We start from the raw sequence: 18,450 nt of genomic DNA on the forward strand, positions 1-18,450 counted from the left end.
CAGATGATGTGTGCATCTTTCACAAGTCCCTGCTGAGAGAGGCAATTGAGAACTTCAAACTTCAGAGGACAGGGTGTAGACTACCCACGTTCAATAGCAACAGCAGTAGGAAAGACAAGTTTATGTAGAGCCAGACTCTTGCACCTAGAGACTTTACTTAGTAGCTTATCTTCCAGTTTTTCCTATATCATACCTGCCAGTTGGAACTGAAAGTCAAAACCAGGATGGAGTCCCTTTTTTTTTCTCTTTTGCTTTTTTTTTTTTTTAATGTATTTTATTGATTTTTTTTACAGAGAGGAAGGAAGAGGGATAGAGAGTTAGAAACATTGACGAGAGAGAAACATGGATCAGCTGCCTCCTGCACACCCACTACTGGGGATGTGCCCGCAACCAAGGTACATGCCCTTGACCGGGACCCTTGAGTCCACAGGCCAACGCTCTATCCACTGAGCCAAACCGGTTACGGAACTCTTTTGCTTTTATTTCTCGTACCTAATGTAGTAGAAGGTTCAGACTGTTTCCTCCAGAGCACATCCGGAATCAATCTGCTTCTCAGCATTGCTAATGCTGCCACCTAAATGCCAGGCACCATCTGCTTATCTATATCATTCTATCAGCTCTTCAGTTGTCTGCCTGCTTCCATGCAGGTGTCATCTTTATTTGACACTCGAAGGAATTAAAAGTCATAGGGTCAAATGACTTTATGTCGTCATTCAAAAATATTCTGAGCACCTGCTTTGTGCTGCCAGGTGGTTGCCTACGTTGCATGATCAATAAATGGCAGCGCCAGTTCTGTCTGATTTAAAACTTGTTCTCAGTTTCATACACCATATTGTTACCAGGAACGTTCCAGAACATTCCCTCTCATGCAAGAGACAAATATGTAGAAAACAATAACAGTACATTGCGTATAAACATACTGGTATGTAAATACGTCACGTTTCCTAAAAGCAAAAATAAACTAACTCAGTCTGAGGGCTTTGGAAGGTTTCTCAAGAGAACCAAACTAATCTACAGAAAATTCTCCCAAGGAACCTGACCTCAATATCTTTACCAAAGTGGCTTCCTTTACCTAAAATGCCTTCCAGGTCACATTCCTGGCGAACAACTACTCAACTCTGCAAAAAAGTCTTCCTTGGCCTCTCCATGTCAACGAAAATTCCCCTTCCTCTGAGCTCCTTAGCTGCCTGGGTTCGCTTTTATCACAATAATGATTATACTGCTTTGCAACGTTGGGTTTTTACCTACAAATAACTTTGTCAAACGCTTTCAAAAATATGAGATACAGATGATAGATCTAGAGGTAGATACTTGGAAAATCAAGTATCAGTAACTACACCAGCATGGAAAACAAATAGTCACTTCCCTTTGGTTTTTCTAATGATTCACTTAAGACTCATTTATCTCTAGCAAAATGCTGAAAGTGTGGTGGTGGTGACATTCCGCAGGCAAAACATAAATCAGAAACAACTTTTTCCTCTATAATTTCCTCTGTAATTGTGTTGCTGAAAACAGAGCCACCCTAGGCCACAAAGGAAGTGGGAACTATATACATAATTCCCAATGAATTGGATTTTAGTTGTAATAGCTGTTGAGGCTCTTCATTCAGTGCTCTTCATCTGAAATGTGCCTATATTCAAAGTTGGGTTGACAGGTGCTTGCTGCAGCAAACAAGACTGCACACCATGGGGAGCCGTGGGCCATCTCAGTGAGTGTCAGGAGGGCTTTATTATAGGACTAGAGGCCCAGTGCATGACATTCATGCACTCAGGAGGGTCCCTCAGCCCGGCCTATGTCCTCTCACAGTCCAGGAGCCCTCAGGGGATGTCCTACTGATGGCTTAGGCCCGCTCCCTAGGCCTAAGCTGGCAGTCAGACATCCTTAGTGCTGCCACCATGAGCCCGGCTTCTGGCTGAGCTGTGCTCCCCCTGTGGGTGTTCACTGACCACCAGGGGCAACCTGTGTTGAGCATATGCCCCCTGGTGGTTAGTGAATGTCATAGCAACCAGCCGTTCCACCGTTCAGTCAATTTGCATATTAGCCTTTTATTATAAAGGATTTGGGCTTCTGCAAGATGATTTTGGGGAGAATTCAAGAAAGCAGGGATGCACTCTGAATAGGGCACTGTCAGAAAAATGGGGCAATGCTACGATTGGATACCTTAATGAGTTTTACCTAGAAATAGAAGAAACGGGTGAGGTTAAAGCTTTAACTGGTAAAGAAGAGGCATTGTAGCAGAGTGGCACAACGGAAGTGTGCTGGGCCCATAACTCAGAGGTTGATGGATCAAAACCATCCTCCCCTAAGTCTCTTTAAGTTGTTTTTTCCTCCCAAATAGATCTGCCTCAATAGGAGGCTTCTTGTACAGTTACCATGGGGACCACTGGAACAGGGAGCAAAGAGAAGACTGTTAGCTATTGTTACAAATCTTGTGAAATTTTTGATTCTTTTATGTGTTTGTAAAACAGCTAAGGGGGAGAAAAACCCTAATGAAACAAAAAATTTTTAAAAGAAGAAGAAAATGAGGCAGTCACTCAAGTTCGCCAGGAGAAGGGGATGTTTGACCATTTTTGTGATTTTGCCTAACAATCCTGTTTTCATCTGTGTTCTGACATGATCCCAAACTGGTCTTATTTTTATTTTACTTCATCACTTACCCTAAAGGTCATAGTCTGTTGCCGGAAGCCGGTCCATCCTTGCTGCTTGACACAGTCGCTGCAGGAAAGAAACATCTGCACAGCATATGTTTCAAGGGACCTGGCATATATAGCATACTGTTCTTAATATGTTTGCTCCCCTTAGTGCTATGTGTTTTAACCAAGGTCACCTCTCTGAGAAAGGTTGTTTCCCCAGGTAGGGATTTTTCCCTGAAGTTAGGGAGGGATTAAAATCCCTTAACTAAGTGCCAGGCGGGTAGTTAATCACTTTAACTATGAACAATCACGCTTAAACTACATAATCTTTACTCCCTGGAATGGAGATAAGAAACACCCTAACCTTTGGAATAGAAATTGACAGGATTAAAATCAACTGTTATAAATACAGATGTAACAAGACAATAAGAAACAGAACCTGGCTAAAGAACCTAGAGACAGAACCTGGCTACAGAACCTGGATAGAACATGGCAAGAGAACCTGGTTGGAGAACCTGGACAGAACCTGGCTGGAGATCAAAACCAGAACTTGGCTAGAGATCCTGGCTAGGCTACTGATCAACTGAACGCTGTCTCCGTGTCATTCCTTCTTCGCTGACTCCATCCACACCTTTGGGGACCCCTGGACCTGCTGGGGCTGGACCCCAGCAGTCTGTGGGATGGATTATACTCAACAAGAGAATATTGAGGTCTGGCTGTGCTGTTGGTGATGGGACTGTTTGGTCTCTTTCTCCTGGCCCTTTATGTGCCATGGAAAGGGAGACAAGGGCTTTAATATTGGATGATAAGGAAGAGAAATATGGGGATCCCAAAGTGAGGAGAGATCAGAAATTTGCTGTCCAGATGAAAGAGTGGTCCACATTTGGAGCCATAGGCTAAGCTATGCCATAGAGTTTGCCTGGGTTTTGTTTACCTTTCCAGAACTCCCAAGTCATCCTCTCCAGCCACCCCACCCTCACCCCCAATCATCAGCTCACTAGACACTTCATGCTTAACAACAGGAACCAACTGGCTTTTCTGGAGGGCAATCAGCTACTAATGCCACCAGCCTCTAGTCCACCCAAATTTTGAACTCAGACTGTGTGTGTTTGAGTGCTGGCTCCACCACTAACTTCCTAGCTTTGCCCATCTATGTTCTGTTTCTGCCTCTAACAATAGTATATATTTTTTAGGATTGTTCTGAGGATCAAATGTGTAAATTCCCAGAACATCGCCTCACACATTGATGCCTGTGTTACCCTTCTGTCCATTACCAAACACAAATTTCCAGAATTCCTTGGACACCCACAGCTTGGCAAGCAGAGGCACCTCCCACACCTGACCTTAGAGGTTAGATAAATCCAGCTAGAGCTCCTGGGGTGGGTCATGGCGGTAGGCAGGTCTGTTACGTGTTAGTTGGGGAGCACACAGGGAATCATGTCCAAATCTGGCGTGAGGAGTTTGAATTGGCCCTTCCAGTGCCCTGGACCCTACATGGGGCTGCCTCTGAGGCAGGGGTCATGGAGCCAGGTGCAGATAAACACACTCTTGAGCACCGTGGACCAAAGTGCCATTTCTCCAGGCCTCTTGCTTTTGTATGTGCACTTTCACAAGCAATAGATCTCAATAAAGCCTATAAAACTACCACAATTTTCCCATTTTAAGAAGGGCTGGCTTCCAATTACAGGGAGGGGATATGTGCATGCTGTAAATCACAAGGATGGGTTCTGCATGCAGCAACTTCTTGCTTATAAGCTTTTAATGTCTTCTTTCGTCACTGTGGACTATGTTATTTACTCTCTGCCAGAGCTTTGGCTTCTGCCCTTCTACTGGCCATAAAAGTAATAGCCAGTGTTTGCGCACAATGACAAATCAGTCAAGGCAAATATTATACCTGTGGAGCACAAATCCACCTGAGCTCCTTTGATCCCTTGTCACAAGGTTATTTGGATGTGTCAGTGTAAGAGGATTTAGTTCTTTTTCCTTATCAGGGCCAATCTTACAAGCAAGCAGAGCAAACAGACAAATACAAAATTTGATTTGAGGGTACAGAGAAGGGCCTCTGTCCAACTTGCCATCCTCCACAAAAACTTATCTCTCCATTGGCCTATTTTGTCTAATTTCAAATGCTACCCTTTGGGTGTATTTGCATTTCAAATCATGGCAAAAATTTAAGTTGAAGGAATATGTCTCTGGTTGCATAATTTAGTATCAATTAGTCTGTGGTGGAGGTACTTGCTTTAGTATGGAAGGTCAAGGCCCAAGGATATGGGGTTATATTTTGCTATACATGTGAAAGCGGGATAGGGCCCACTCAAAATCTAACAATATACATTATTCCTTTTAGACCACATGTCCCAGTGTGGCTACTATATTCTGCTTTGGCTCAGTTCCCTACTTATGATTCTACTTCATGAGCAAAGAGCTGCTAACATAGACCATGATTAAAAGAATTTAATTAGCAGCTTGATTAAAAGTCAAAAATTCCAACACCCCACCTCTTAGAATCTATGCTAGTTCCTAGAAGCAAATTCCCAATTTAGTGGAATACCTAGGAGCTTAGAGATGGCTCTTCTAGGGCTGAGTTCTAAGGAAGGCCCATACTCCGACCTTGGGAAAAGAAACTATAGACCAAGGTCAACTAGTAATCACAGCCCAACCACCATGGAAACAAAAGAACAAGATACAAACTGGAAGGACGGACTTGAGGAGGCATGACTCAAGGTCAAGATTTTTTAGTTCATCATGAAGCCTGAAATGGACTTTAAAGTACTTCGGTTTAGATAGTGAAAAGTTGTAAATGTGCTAGTAAAGTACAACTTTCACTCTAAGTGCAATTGATTGCTTTACTCAAGAATATATAGTCTGCGGGAGGTCAGCTGGCATTAGATTGGAAAAATGACACATTTGGAGGCAGCTACTACTTATATTTCTGGTAGCCAAACCTCAATCAATTCACACTGTGTTCATTTGTATACTGAATGCCAGAAATGGGTTTTAATTGGTGAAATATATTGATCTGTTGACTAGTGTGAAGACTGTTAGAAATGGAATCTCATTGGTAAAATTCAAAGTTTCCAAGATATGTATATGAACTAAAATATTTTAGAGACACTCCTCCACCCACATTGTCCCGCACATCTTGCATACGTACAATGACCTAAAAACTGAAAGGTCTGTAGTCTGCTTGTGTAGGCACAGTAACTGAATCCCTGAATGGTCTTTGGTCCAGTCATCAGTTAGGAGGATTCCTGAATGTCTGACTCTAACTTTATGGCCCAGAATAGGATCTTTGCAATGTTGTGTTTGGATCAAGAAAATCTTTTATGCAAAATAAGGCCAAAAGATATAAAAGGACTGAGAGCTGGAACTTCATTAAGTTTATTGAATATTTTGTGCAAAGTATTTTTGCCTGCTTGTTTATTTTTTAAAATTGATTTTATTGATTTTTTTACAGAGAGGAAGGGAGAGGAATAGAGAGTTAGAAACATCAATGAGAGAGAAACATTGATCAGCTGCCTCCTGCATACTCCCTACTGGGTATGTGCCCACAACCAAGGTACATGCCCTTGACTGGAATCGAACCTGGGACCCCTGAGTCCACGCCCCCCGACTCTCTATCCTCTGAGCCAAACCAGTTAGATTGCCTGCTTGTTTAATGTTGATTTCATAAATGTATTGCGTATGGATTAGCATTTATGCTCCTTTTATAACCTGGTAGGGAGGTTGTGAGAGAGTAGTCACTTTTGATAGCCACTATTCTCTACAAAATACACAAACCAACAAAAACAAAAAACACATAGGTGACCATGTTTTCACTTATTAAAGATGTAGTCTGAAATTATTTTCTAGAAGGATAATTATGCTATGTGATATTTAAATACTTTCTAAATATAAAGATCTGTAGCAACATTTCTCTAGCAATATCAGGGACAGGGGAGGGATAACAGGTGGGATAAGAAGCAGCTTTGAGTTGGGAAGTGGAGATGGCATTGGAAAGAAAAAGAGCATCAGAAAGAGTCTGCGAAACAGATTTTATCTTGTTGTTTTTTTTTTTTGCCACCAGTGTTCTGTGGTTGGGTTTTCCTCTTGGATTTCATTATTCTCAGCTATAAAATGAGAAAGATAAACCTGAAGCTTCCCTCCGGTACTCAAGTTCTATGGCTCTCATTTCTAGGAGCTCAGGAGGGTGGAGGCAAGGAGACCTTCCTACTTTTTGGTAAGTCACCAGGAAGATAATTTCCTCCCAATAAGTGAACCTTCCTGCCTAAAATTCAGTTATCTGGAGCTTCCCTTACATTAACAATCCTCCTTTTCAATGCAGTATTATTGGAGGAGAGTGGGAAATTTCAAATATTCACAATTTAGTGGGAATGAATTTAATTGAATTGCTTTCTTTCTGATTATCAGTTCACATATCAGAATGTTGATTTTTTTTTTTTTTTTTTTTTTTTTCCCTGAGAGGAGGAGAAGGAAAAGAAGTGAGAGGTCATTTTGACCCAAGGTACAAAACTAAGGACAAGAATGAGGGTGTGTGTGCTGAGGGGAATAAGTATGGGAATGGTGGTTAGTCAAAGCCTGGACATCCAAATTCCCAGGGTGTCTGGGAGTGAAAAGGAGAAATTGGGAAAGGAGGGATAATGGAGATACATGTGTTGCTTAGCAAATTTGCTTAAAGGTCATTTCTCCTTCCACAGGCCTAGCACCATTACAAAAGCTAAAGATGAACCTTAGACCTTAAGAAGAGGAAACACTACCTAGAAGGGAAGAAGGCTCCTCTGTCTCTGAATTCCCCAGTCCTCCAGCTACCTGCCCCCTCTCCTCCTTCTCAACCCTTTGCTTTTTGAGTTGACTCAGAAGGAAGGTTCAACTTGGGCCACATCCAGTTAATGGGAGTGTGTGTGGACTTTTCATTGAGTTCAACATCCCCTGACGGCAATTCAGAGGGAGCCTCTATGTCTCATCTGGACATCCCAACAGAAGCCGGCCCTGTGTCACCCTTCCAGTGCTTGTGGTAACATGGCAACATTCCAAACGCACTGCACAAATCTTGCTCAGAGAGCACGGAGCTGATGCTGCCTCAGAAGCCCAAGTCATTGCAGGATCTATAGTCAGTGAGGGCAGCAGCTGTCTTATTGTCTAAGTGATCATCCAGACTCTCTTCTGTGAACAACTTCCAGCAGCTTTCTGAAAAGGGCAGCATGAGAGAGAAATGAGAATTTTGCAAGTCTGAACTTGCTTTCATGATACCTACTCACACTTTATTCATCACTCATTGGGTATAGAATTCTGAATTAAAAATAATTTTCTGTTAGAATTTTGAAGGTGATGCTCCACTATCTGCTAGCTTGTCATGGTAGTGTGAAGAGTCCAAGGTCTTTCTGACTCCTTACCCTTTTGCTTTTTGTCCCTGGAACATTTCGGAATATTTAATTACACTGTGGTGTTTTGAAATTTGGCAAGGATACCATGGTGATAGTATTCTTGCTTTAATAATGCCGGATCTTCCTTTCTTTAGATTTTATTTTTAATCCTCATCCAAGAATACCTTTATCATTGTTTTTTTGTTTTGTTTTGTTTTGTTTTGTTTTGTTTTGTTTTGTTTTTTTGAGAGTGGAGGGGAAGGAGGTTGGGGGAGAGAGAGAGAAATATCAATGTGAGTTGCCTTTCACACGTGCCCTGTGCTCTGTGCCCGGAGGGATTGGACCTGCAACCAAGGTGCATACTGTGACTGGGAATCAAACCTGTAACCTTTCCATCTGCAGGCCAATGCTCTAACCGCCAAACAAAACAGCCCTGGGCTGGACCTTCCTTTTTAAAATTTCTATTATTTCGTTGATAAATTCTCTATTCTCTCTGTTCTCCTTTTCTAGAATACATTTTTGTTCAGATGTCATATGTCCTAACTTTATTATCTAATCCACTTATATTTTCCCTTCCATTTTCAAACTTTGTTATGGTTGTTCTATTTCTTGTTTTGCAAGGAGTATGTTTTCAATAATTTTATTGCTCTGTGTTTATTCTCCTCAAAACACTCTCTTCAGAGTAGATTCCTCACTTCTCAGTCTAAGCATCTTTCTTTTCAGTAGCATCATTTCAATCTAAATAATTCTCCAGAAGGATAAAGAAACAAACCAAACAGATAAAACCCACAAGAGTATAAAAGCGTCTTAACACTCTTGAAACATATGTGATACTCTTCTATTTCAATAGCCTTTTGTGGCCACATGTATGGAGATATTCTTGTGGCTCTAATGGCCCATATTCAAGGCTTTATTCTACCTCTAACATTCTGATTCAACCAGAAGTTTCAGGAAAAAACCAAGTTGTCACCAAATCCTGTAATGTAAGGAGTACGCAATCATTGTCGCCAAATCAGTGGGCAAAGCATGAACTAGAAGCGCCTTCCAAACATTGATGAAGACTATAGAAAAACCAGAGGGAGAACCAAGATGGCGGCATAGGTTAACGCCGGAGTTTGCTGCCTTGAACAACTACTTCAAAAGTGAAACTAAAAAACGGAATGGACATCACCCAGAACCACAGGAACGCTGGCTGAGTGGAAGTCCTACAACTAGGAGGAAAGAGAAACGCATATGGACACTCAGAGGAGGTGCAGTGCTGAAGTCAAATTCTGAGGTGCGGTGTGCGCGGAGCGGGCTGGCGGCGGAGGACGTGGTTGGCATTTTCAATCGGGAGGGAGTCGCAGACTCTGAGCTCCAGATACAGGCGAGTCTTTAGGGACCCAGACTCAAACGGGAGAAGCGGGACTGTCTGGCTTCGGTCAGAGCGAGTGCAGCTTTCTCTCCGAGGTTTGCAGCGGGTGCTGGGACTCAGAGAGGCAGAGCCCCTGGGGACAGGACTGAGAGCCGCCATAACTGCTCTCTCCGGCCCACCCTGTTGATCCTGTGCGACCCACCCCGCCCAAGCCCTGCACAGAGGCATTTGCAGGATAGCCTCAGGCAAAGGCTAGATTAGCACCTCCCTAGAGGACAGAAGTTCTCTCACTGCAGACACAGCTGATTCCCATAGCCACTTGGCCTGGAGGTCAAACCCCCCCTGGTATTAGCTACAACAATCAAGGTTTAACTATAAGACTGCGCACAAAGACCACTAGGGGGTGCACCAAGGAAGCATAACAAAATGCGGAGACAAAGAAACAGGACAAAATTGTCAATGGAAGATATAGAGTTCAGAACCACACTTTTAAGGTCTCTCAAGAACTGTTTAGAAGCCGCCGATAAACTTAATGAGATCTACAAGAAAACTAATGAGACCCTCGATGTTATATTGGGGAACCAACTAGAAATTAAGCATACAAGGACTGAAATGACGAATATTATACAGACTCCCGACAGCAGACCAGAGGAGTGCAAGAATCAAGTCAATGATTTGAAATGCGAGGAAGCAAAAAACACCCAACCGGAAAAGCAAAATGAAAAAAGAATCCAAAAATGCGAGGATAGTGTAAGGAGCCTCTGGGACAGCTTCAAGCGTACCAACATCAGAATTATAGGGGTGCCAGAAGATGAGAGAGAGCAAGATATTGAAAACCTTTTTGAAGAAATAATGACAGAAAACTTCCCCCACCTGGTGAAAGAAATGGACTTACAGGTCCAAGAAGCGCGGAGAACCCCAAACAAAAGGAATCCAAAGAGGACCACACCAAGACACATCATTAAAATGCCAAGAGCAAAAGATAAAGAGAGAATCTTAAAAACAGCAAGAGAAAGAAACTCAGTTACCTACAAGGGAATACCCATACGACTGTCAGCTGATTTCTCAACAGAAACTTTGCAGGCCAGAAGGGAGTGGCAAGAAATATTCAAAGTGATGAATACCAAGAACCTACAACCAAGATTACTTTATCCAGCAAAGCTATCATTCAGAATTGAAGGTCAGATAAAGAGCTTCACAGATAAGGAAAAGCTAAAGGAGTTCATCACCACCAAACCAGGATTATATGAAATGCTGAAAGGTATCCTTTAAGAAGAGGAAGAGGAAGAAAAAGGTAAAGATACAAATTATGAACAACAAATATGCATCTATCAACAAGTGAATCTAAAAATCAAGTGAATAAATAATCTGATGAACAGGATGAACTGGTGATTATAATAGAATCAGGGACATAGAAAGGGAATGGACTGACTATTCTTGAGGGGGAAAGGGGTGTGGGAGATGCGGGAAGAGACTGGACAAAAATCATGCACCTATGGATGAGGACAGTGGGTGGGGAGTGAGGGCAGAAGGTGGGGCGGGAACTGGGAGGAGGGGAGTTATGGGGGGGAAAAAAGAGGAACAAATGTAATAATCTGAACAATAAAGATTTAATTAAAAAAAAAAAAAAGACTATAGAAAAACCAGCATTTCAAAGTGGGCAAAGTGTAAGGTCATGATTCTCCCACTGAGCTCCAGGACAAGCCAGGATGCTTCATGTCCGCCAACTCCAGAGAAGCAGAGCGGCCGCTTGGAATCAGCATTGCAATGCAGACTGTCTTACTGGCCACCCACACTTGAAGTTTAATCATACCCATATTCACGTACCTACAAACTCTGTTGCAATTGATTTTCCACAAGGAAATATAATTTTTGTCTGGTTTTTGTTTTCCTTTTGGGTTTTAAGATCTGAAATCCAATAACTACAAAGCTGACAGTGCTAAAGCTTTTTCAGCTGTAGGCAGTTTTCTGTTTTAAAGGTATATTCCAAATTGGCATTTATCTCTGGTTCCAGAGTTGGGGAGTGGGCAGCGGCATGCTAAGTGCCTCCCTGCCAGAACAAAAAGGGCTCCTGGGGTCAAGGAGACCAGGAGAAAGCAAGGCCAGAAGTTGACATGTTGTCTCAGAATTATAGACTTTCAGATAGATGCCATTCTGGCCCTGTAGATGTAATAGCAAAAGACAAAGGGTTGAAAAGGCCCCTTGCTGAGTATGAGGACCATTTCGGTTGTGCTGGTCTGTGCACTGGGAATTCTGGTTGCAGAGGTAAATTATGTAGGAGATGGCTCGACAACTCCTTCTGACCCATTCTTTACCTTCACTCCAAAGATACAAACTTATTAATTCCATCAAGACCAAATATTTCCATCAGGATATTAGTTCAGATCCCGTAATTGTGTTTTCATACTTCTGGGAATTTATTCTAAGGAAATATTCTAGGAAGGAAAATATCATTTACCTGTTCTTTGCAGCAAAATTATTTTTAATTGCAGGACATTGGGCACAATCTTAGTATTACACAAGGGAAATGGTATGTACACTATGCTTTTACATGGATATATCATTAACAATAATAGTTATTAAAACCATGCAACAGTAAGAAAAGGGATTCACAGTTAAATATTAGTGAGAAAATGAGAACAGCAAATATCACCTATATTATGATTACAAAATGTACTTATATGCACCCGGATGAGAAAATGCAAAATTGCAAAATATTTACCAGCAGTTGCTGATGGAAGCTTTGTTGCTCTTTCTTTGTTTTTATTTGTCTGACTGTGGCTTACCTTGGGGTCTAATTCTGAAAGACCTGCTCTGGAGAGAAGCAGTGGTCTCTGACAACACTCCCTGGCAGTGTTTCTTGGTGCAGTAGATAAACTAGGGATGCTAAGGCATTTCATGAAAACATCACAACGCAAAACAAAACAATAACAACAAAAGATTTTTGACTGAATAAATGTAAAACCCATTTTATCTAAAAAAGTCGCTGTAGGGTTCCTTAGAGGCTTCAATATGCTAATATAGAACTTGATTCTCCCAGAAAAGAAATAAATATGCAGTCTACCCAAGCAACATCAGACAACCGAATCAGTTCCCCAACCCCAATACACACCAAACACACACACATACAGAGAGAGAGAGAGAGAGAGAGAGAGAGAGAGAGAGAGAGAGAGAGAGAGAGAGAGAGATTCTGTATGACCCATGTCCTGATGAGCAAGCTGTGGGTGATTTCTGGTTCTGACTCATTCAGGCACTTGGCTCTGCCTGAAATAAGCAAACACTTCCCAGTGTTCACTGTGCAATGTAGTAGCTGAGCAATTTCTTTTCACCTTTTAAGGTCTCACTCAAAGGTTTCACAAGGTCTCATCCTCTGCGAAAACCTTCCTGAACCCTCCAGGCAGAACTAATCCTTACTTCTACTCTGTTCCCATTCCACCCTGCTTTTTGTTGTAGCACATTGTATTCGCTGACAATTATTTGCGACTGCTCTTCAGCTAGAAGAATGATTTTTAGTCCTTACTGTGCATCAGAATCCACTGAGAACTTTAACACAATACAGTGCCCGAGCACTGCCCCCGAGATTCAGTTTCATTTTCATTAGGTCTGGGTGAGGCCTCAGCAAGGTCTGACTGAGGACCACGGAGGGAGAGAGCCAGCTCTTCAAGGTCAGCTGAGAGTTTTATTTATCTTTGTATTACTAGTGCCTGCTACTAGTGGGCAAACACAAACTTTTGTACCATAACTTAATGTACCATAGTGGGGGAAAATGCTTGATTAAAAACTGGTTGTCTAATTCTTCTCAGTGAAATAACATGTGTTAGCTAGCTAGATTCCTTCATTTTCTATTTTGACTATGGAAAGATGGCTACCAAGGCATCCATAAGATGGGACCAGCCCAGCTTTGTGGGAGGGGTGCTCTTTCTCTGAGCCCCTCCACCAAGGGAAGATTGAGCACCCAGCCTTCCCTTATAGAAAACCTGCTGGGAACTCCCATGTAATATGAAACTAGGACCCATAAGAAGAAAGAGAGACAGAGAGCTGTGATAAAAGAGATCTCGTTTGGAGAGTGTGAGACATTCACTTCACAGTTATGCTTAAATGTGCTGCTCATGGTCTACGAAATGTGGTGGATGCATGTCAGTTGTTTGATGTGCATAAACCACTTTCTCTTAGGGATCAGTGGGAGCAATTATTCACGTTCCCAAATACCTGATGTGTTCTTTTCGCCACCCCACACATCACTTGGGGGTAAAAATTTGAAAGCTAGATGCTCTTACAGAGGCTGCAAAGATTTTGCTGACAAGAGAACGTAACAGAAAAATAAAAACCAAACAGCGATTATTGGTACATCAGCTGGTGGCAGAATTCCTTCCTCCTGGGAGGAGGAATTTATTTTTATTTTTATTTGTGTCTCAAGATGCCTTGATGGGCAGATTTTGGTCAGAATGAGTGAGCACCCAGGCATGGCCTAGAGAGTCAGGGGAAACCAGGGGGACCCACTTTGCTCTGCCTTGTGAAGTAGGAGATGATGCGAGTTTCAGGAAGTCACCATGATGGATGGCGTGCCCTGCTGGAGAATGGAGATAAAGGGAGATGCTGTGGGGAAGGCTGCAAACAGGGTGAGTGCCTTTGGGGCTTGGGGAGAGAAATCTGCCAGGCAGAAACTCACTCTAAAATAGGGCTGTCCGATGCTCTATTTAAAGTTATCAGCTGCACTTTGCTTTGCTGTCATCTATAGCCTCACCCCTCACTCACTCCACCACCAAATTCCTCAGTAAAATCTCCCTAAACACAAGTGGCTTTCGAAATGGTGTTTTGAAGGAAAAGCACAACGAAATAAAAAAGGGTTGGTGTTCTGTACTTAGGTTGATAGTGGGGTGAACGTGAAGTGAAATGAACAGTCACAGAAGGTTAGCTTCAGGGAAAACTGAGAATGAAACTAAAATGAAAAACGGAAGACAAAGGAACCGAGAGGAAGCAAAAGCCCTTGAGACGCCTTGGCCTGTGGCAGCTGGGGGTGGAGACGTTGGGAATGAGGCTCATCTGCGAGCAAAGCTCCAGCCATCTCGTTTTGCTATTACAGTAAAAGGTGACCCCATAAGGCTGGCTGAGGTGAGGACTTCCAGGTGACTGACATGAACCAGCGCTCACATGCCATCACGTGTCACCTAATGGCACAATAAAGTTTATTTTCCCCGAATAATAACACACTTGATGAAAGGCTTTTATATGAGGAAAGAGACCATAATTTCTGAATATTTAATGCAAAATTGCCATGAAATAAAATGATCATTAAATATGTAAATGCTATTTACACGTGCTTATTACTCCAATAACTCATCTCTTATATAATGTGATCTCTGTGCCCGAATTTGCTGCTTGGTCATGGACTCCACAAATCAAAATCTGGGACAGCTTTTCCCAAAGAAGCAAGTTGATGAAATGCACAAAGAAAATCTCCTTTTACTGCTGACAGAAGATCTCTGTTTGGCTTTGTTGCTCTTGATCAGAGGAGGAAAGATGAAGATCAGCACAGAGAATTATGCCAGGTGGTAAAGGGCTATTTGGACCAAAGATAAGCCCACATATCCAGTCTCAGGTGAGACCAGTGGTCCCCATAGTGTCCAATGCAATAATAAGCAAAAGATTAAGACATTTAAAATTTCCCTTTGTCCATCACAACTGAGACAATTTTGTACTTTCTTTGGGGAGCGGCTTAGATGGTATGAAGATGCTCCCCCGCCCCCATTTTCATCACAAGAATCAAGGCCTGCTACTCAAAGTGCAGTTTTCGGACCTCAGCCCTTGCATCACCCAGAGCTTCTTAGGAATACAGAATCCCAGGCCCCATCCAGAGCTATTGAATCAGAATCTAGATCTTAACCAATTCTCCAAGGTGAGTGGGATACACATCTGTGGTGGTTTTATAACCATGTCAATGTGGGTAAACTGGAACTGCATATACCCTCCAGGACAGAAAGTCAGAGTTGGTCAAAAGAGAAATTTGCACGAGATTGACAAGGTGGAAGTAGAGCAGTGTCCCTTGCTCCCCAAGGGTCCTCCTAGCTGCAGGGAGAGTCACATGCATGGCCCTGGTTCTAGTTTTCCTCCCTTCCTCTCCCTCCACACCAGCTCTTTGATCAGATCGTTAGCCCTGCTAATCAAAGGAACGCAAGTCCACTTCCAGACACGGAGCAGCAGCCTTGCCTAGAACTCACCAGCAGGGCTTCTCCTGCTCAATTCTGAGATGTCTCTGAAAGCTCCAACTTGTCTACTCATGCCAACGCTTCAGGAAGTTTCCTCAGTGACTTTTCTCTGAATCTCCAACTCCATTTCAAGTTGCATACATGACTAACAAGAAACAAGTTATCTATTTTCAGCAAGCCCTCTAGCCCCTACCTATGGAGGGTTTTCTGAGTGAAGGACTATATGTACTTTTCAAGAAGTGGTATAGATGGCTTTGGAGGTCTCATTGTTTGTGGTGAGTGCTCTTTTTTTTTTTTATTTATTAGAACAAGTTAAATGGAGACAGTACAGCCTGGGGAGCCTACTGAAGTCCCAACCTTTAAACGTTTTCCTGGTGCATTTTTGAGTGATTAGCTGTGAGCATGTTGAGTTCTGTGTTGACTTGGCCTCTTTCTTTGTAAGTGAAAGGAACCAACTCAACACCAGCCTAAGGTAGTTAAAAAATAATGTTTTTTTCTTACTTAACGGAAAAATAGTTCTTTTTTTGCTGGGGAAGGAGTCAATCGAGCTGTAGGCTCTATTTGACCCAGGGACTTAAGTGATGTCATGAGGACTGAGTTCCTTCCCATCCCTCTACCCTACATCCTGTGGCAGGATTTCTTCCAGTGGTTGCTGGAGATAGTTACAACTCTAAGTCCAATGGAGTAAGAAACATCTTTCTGGTCACTGTGCTGGGCTGCATATCTGGCGCTTTGGCCAGACGGGTCATGCTGTGCTGTCTGTTCCTAAAACACATGGATAGGAAGGTACTGACATCAGGCCAGGCCTTGAGATATGGTCTCATGGCCCCTTCCCAGCATGCAGGCCTTCTTTCTCAGAAGGCCCGGAAGTCTCATCCCAAATTTGGGAGACAAAGGACTGGAAAAAGTATAAATAAAGAGAATTTCCTCCATATTGGGGGCCCAGAATTTGAAAGACACATTCTTCTCTGGGCCTCCACAAAATTTAATAATAAAATGTAACTCCTGTAGTTTGCGCTGCAGTTCAGCCTCTGCTTCGGCGTGGTGCTGTAACTGTAGTCAGCTGGCCAGCTTAGTAAAGGCTCTTAAATTTAAATTCTGAGTCGGTGGTCTATCTCACTGAGTGAACCCATAACAGTCACCAAGGCAAAAATTATGGGATTAGCTTGATGGGGCCTGATAGACTGGCTGTATCACCTGCTTATCCGTGACTTAGGAGAAAAGATGGTTCATGCCTATGTCCTAGCCTTAGGGCTACTCTAGCAGCTGCAGTTGAAATAGTCCCCACCTGAAGTCCTGCAGCCTGAGCAGGAGTATAGCAGAAGGTGGCGCTTTTCAGGAAGAACAGGGAAGAGGCACAAATAACCACGGCCACCTTAGCAAAACCAATAGATGGTCACTTGGGTGCTTTCTATAAATGGCTTCGAATCTTATGTATTAGGTTTCTAGAAAACAAATATAACAGGACATCAAGTTTTCTAAATTTTAAATTCATTAAGTGTCCTTTGTTGACATTCTAGAAAGTGCAGGAAAACATATAAAAGAGAAAAAAAAATCACATTAATTTCACCACCAAGAAAAAAAAATCATTTAGGTGTGTCACTTTTTTTCCAAGTAATTTATTAAAGAGTCTTTTTCCATTTAAATATACTTTATACTGTGCTTTTCAATGGTTGTTTAGTTTTCTGCTATATGTTGGATTATACAACCAGTCCCATATTGATAGACCTTTCTATTGTTTCTAAATCATCAACACTGTGCATAAAATACTTACACATAAATTTGTGAACATCTATAATAATTGCCTCAGGATAAATGCCAAGCAGAGAGCTTGCTGGATTAAAAGACATGAACGTTTTCCAAATTTCCAACATTTTGTTATCCACACATGTTGTATCCATTTATGTTTCTATCAGATGTACATTTTGCTGCTTCTTCAACAAGCTTATTAAAAGAAGATTTTATGCTTGCCAATTTGATAAACAAAAATAATGTTGTTTCCCTTTGTACTACTTTGTAAAATTAACACACTTGTTCTATGAATGTTGTTTTTTAAAATATCTTTTTGTGAACTACCTCTTCAGGTCACTTGCTCAATTTAAAAACTGGAGTATTTACCTTTTCTCATTTTTGTTTTGGCACTTTGTATACTAAGGTCATTAATTCTTTATAATATATGTTAGAAATATTTTTCCCAATTTAACATGCACTTTTCTTTTTATTTTTGATGGAAATTCAGATGTTTCCATTTTTTTGCAGAGCAATCTTCCCATTTCTATAACTTTCTTTTAATACCATTCTTAAAACTGTCTCCTTCCTTCCAATAAAGGGGAATAAAAGAAAAAAGTGGAAATTCCAAAGCCTCTTCCAGGCATTCTGTACGATTCAATAGCTATTTAGTTACCTGTAGATGTGAATTATACTATCACACTGCTGTCCCTTCCAATGTCCTTACTCAAGGGGCTGAAAGTTGTCGATAGCCATTTCCGACAGAGATTACGTTATTTTGTGCTTTGTTTCCCATGTGAATTTGGGTTTCTTTGTTTGGATCATTCACTTCCACTGATACGTGAGTCTGTTCAGATCCCAAAAATACATTGTTTAGTGACCGCTGCTTGGTAGTATATTTTATTTTCTGTAAGTGCAAACTGTGTCTTCTTATTCTGATTATGTAAAATTTGACTACTATTTTACCTTTTTTTTTTGGATACACTGTAGGATACTTTTGTCAAGCTAAACAAATTCTTCAGAGATTCTTACTGAAATTGTTTTTAAACTCATTCATTGAATTGGGGGGAAATATTTTGTCCCATGCAGTAGAATTTTATATCCCTTTTCTTTTTCTCAAAGAGGCTCATCTCCCAACGTGAATATGTTTTAAGCCCCAGGAAACC

The sequence above is a fragment of the Myotis myotis genome, unplaced genomic scaffold, assembly GCF_014108235.1.
Source record: "Myotis myotis isolate mMyoMyo1 unplaced genomic scaffold, mMyoMyo1.p scaffold_m19_p_3, whole genome shotgun sequence".
NCBI lineage: Eukaryota > Metazoa > Chordata > Mammalia > Chiroptera > Vespertilionidae > Myotis > Myotis myotis.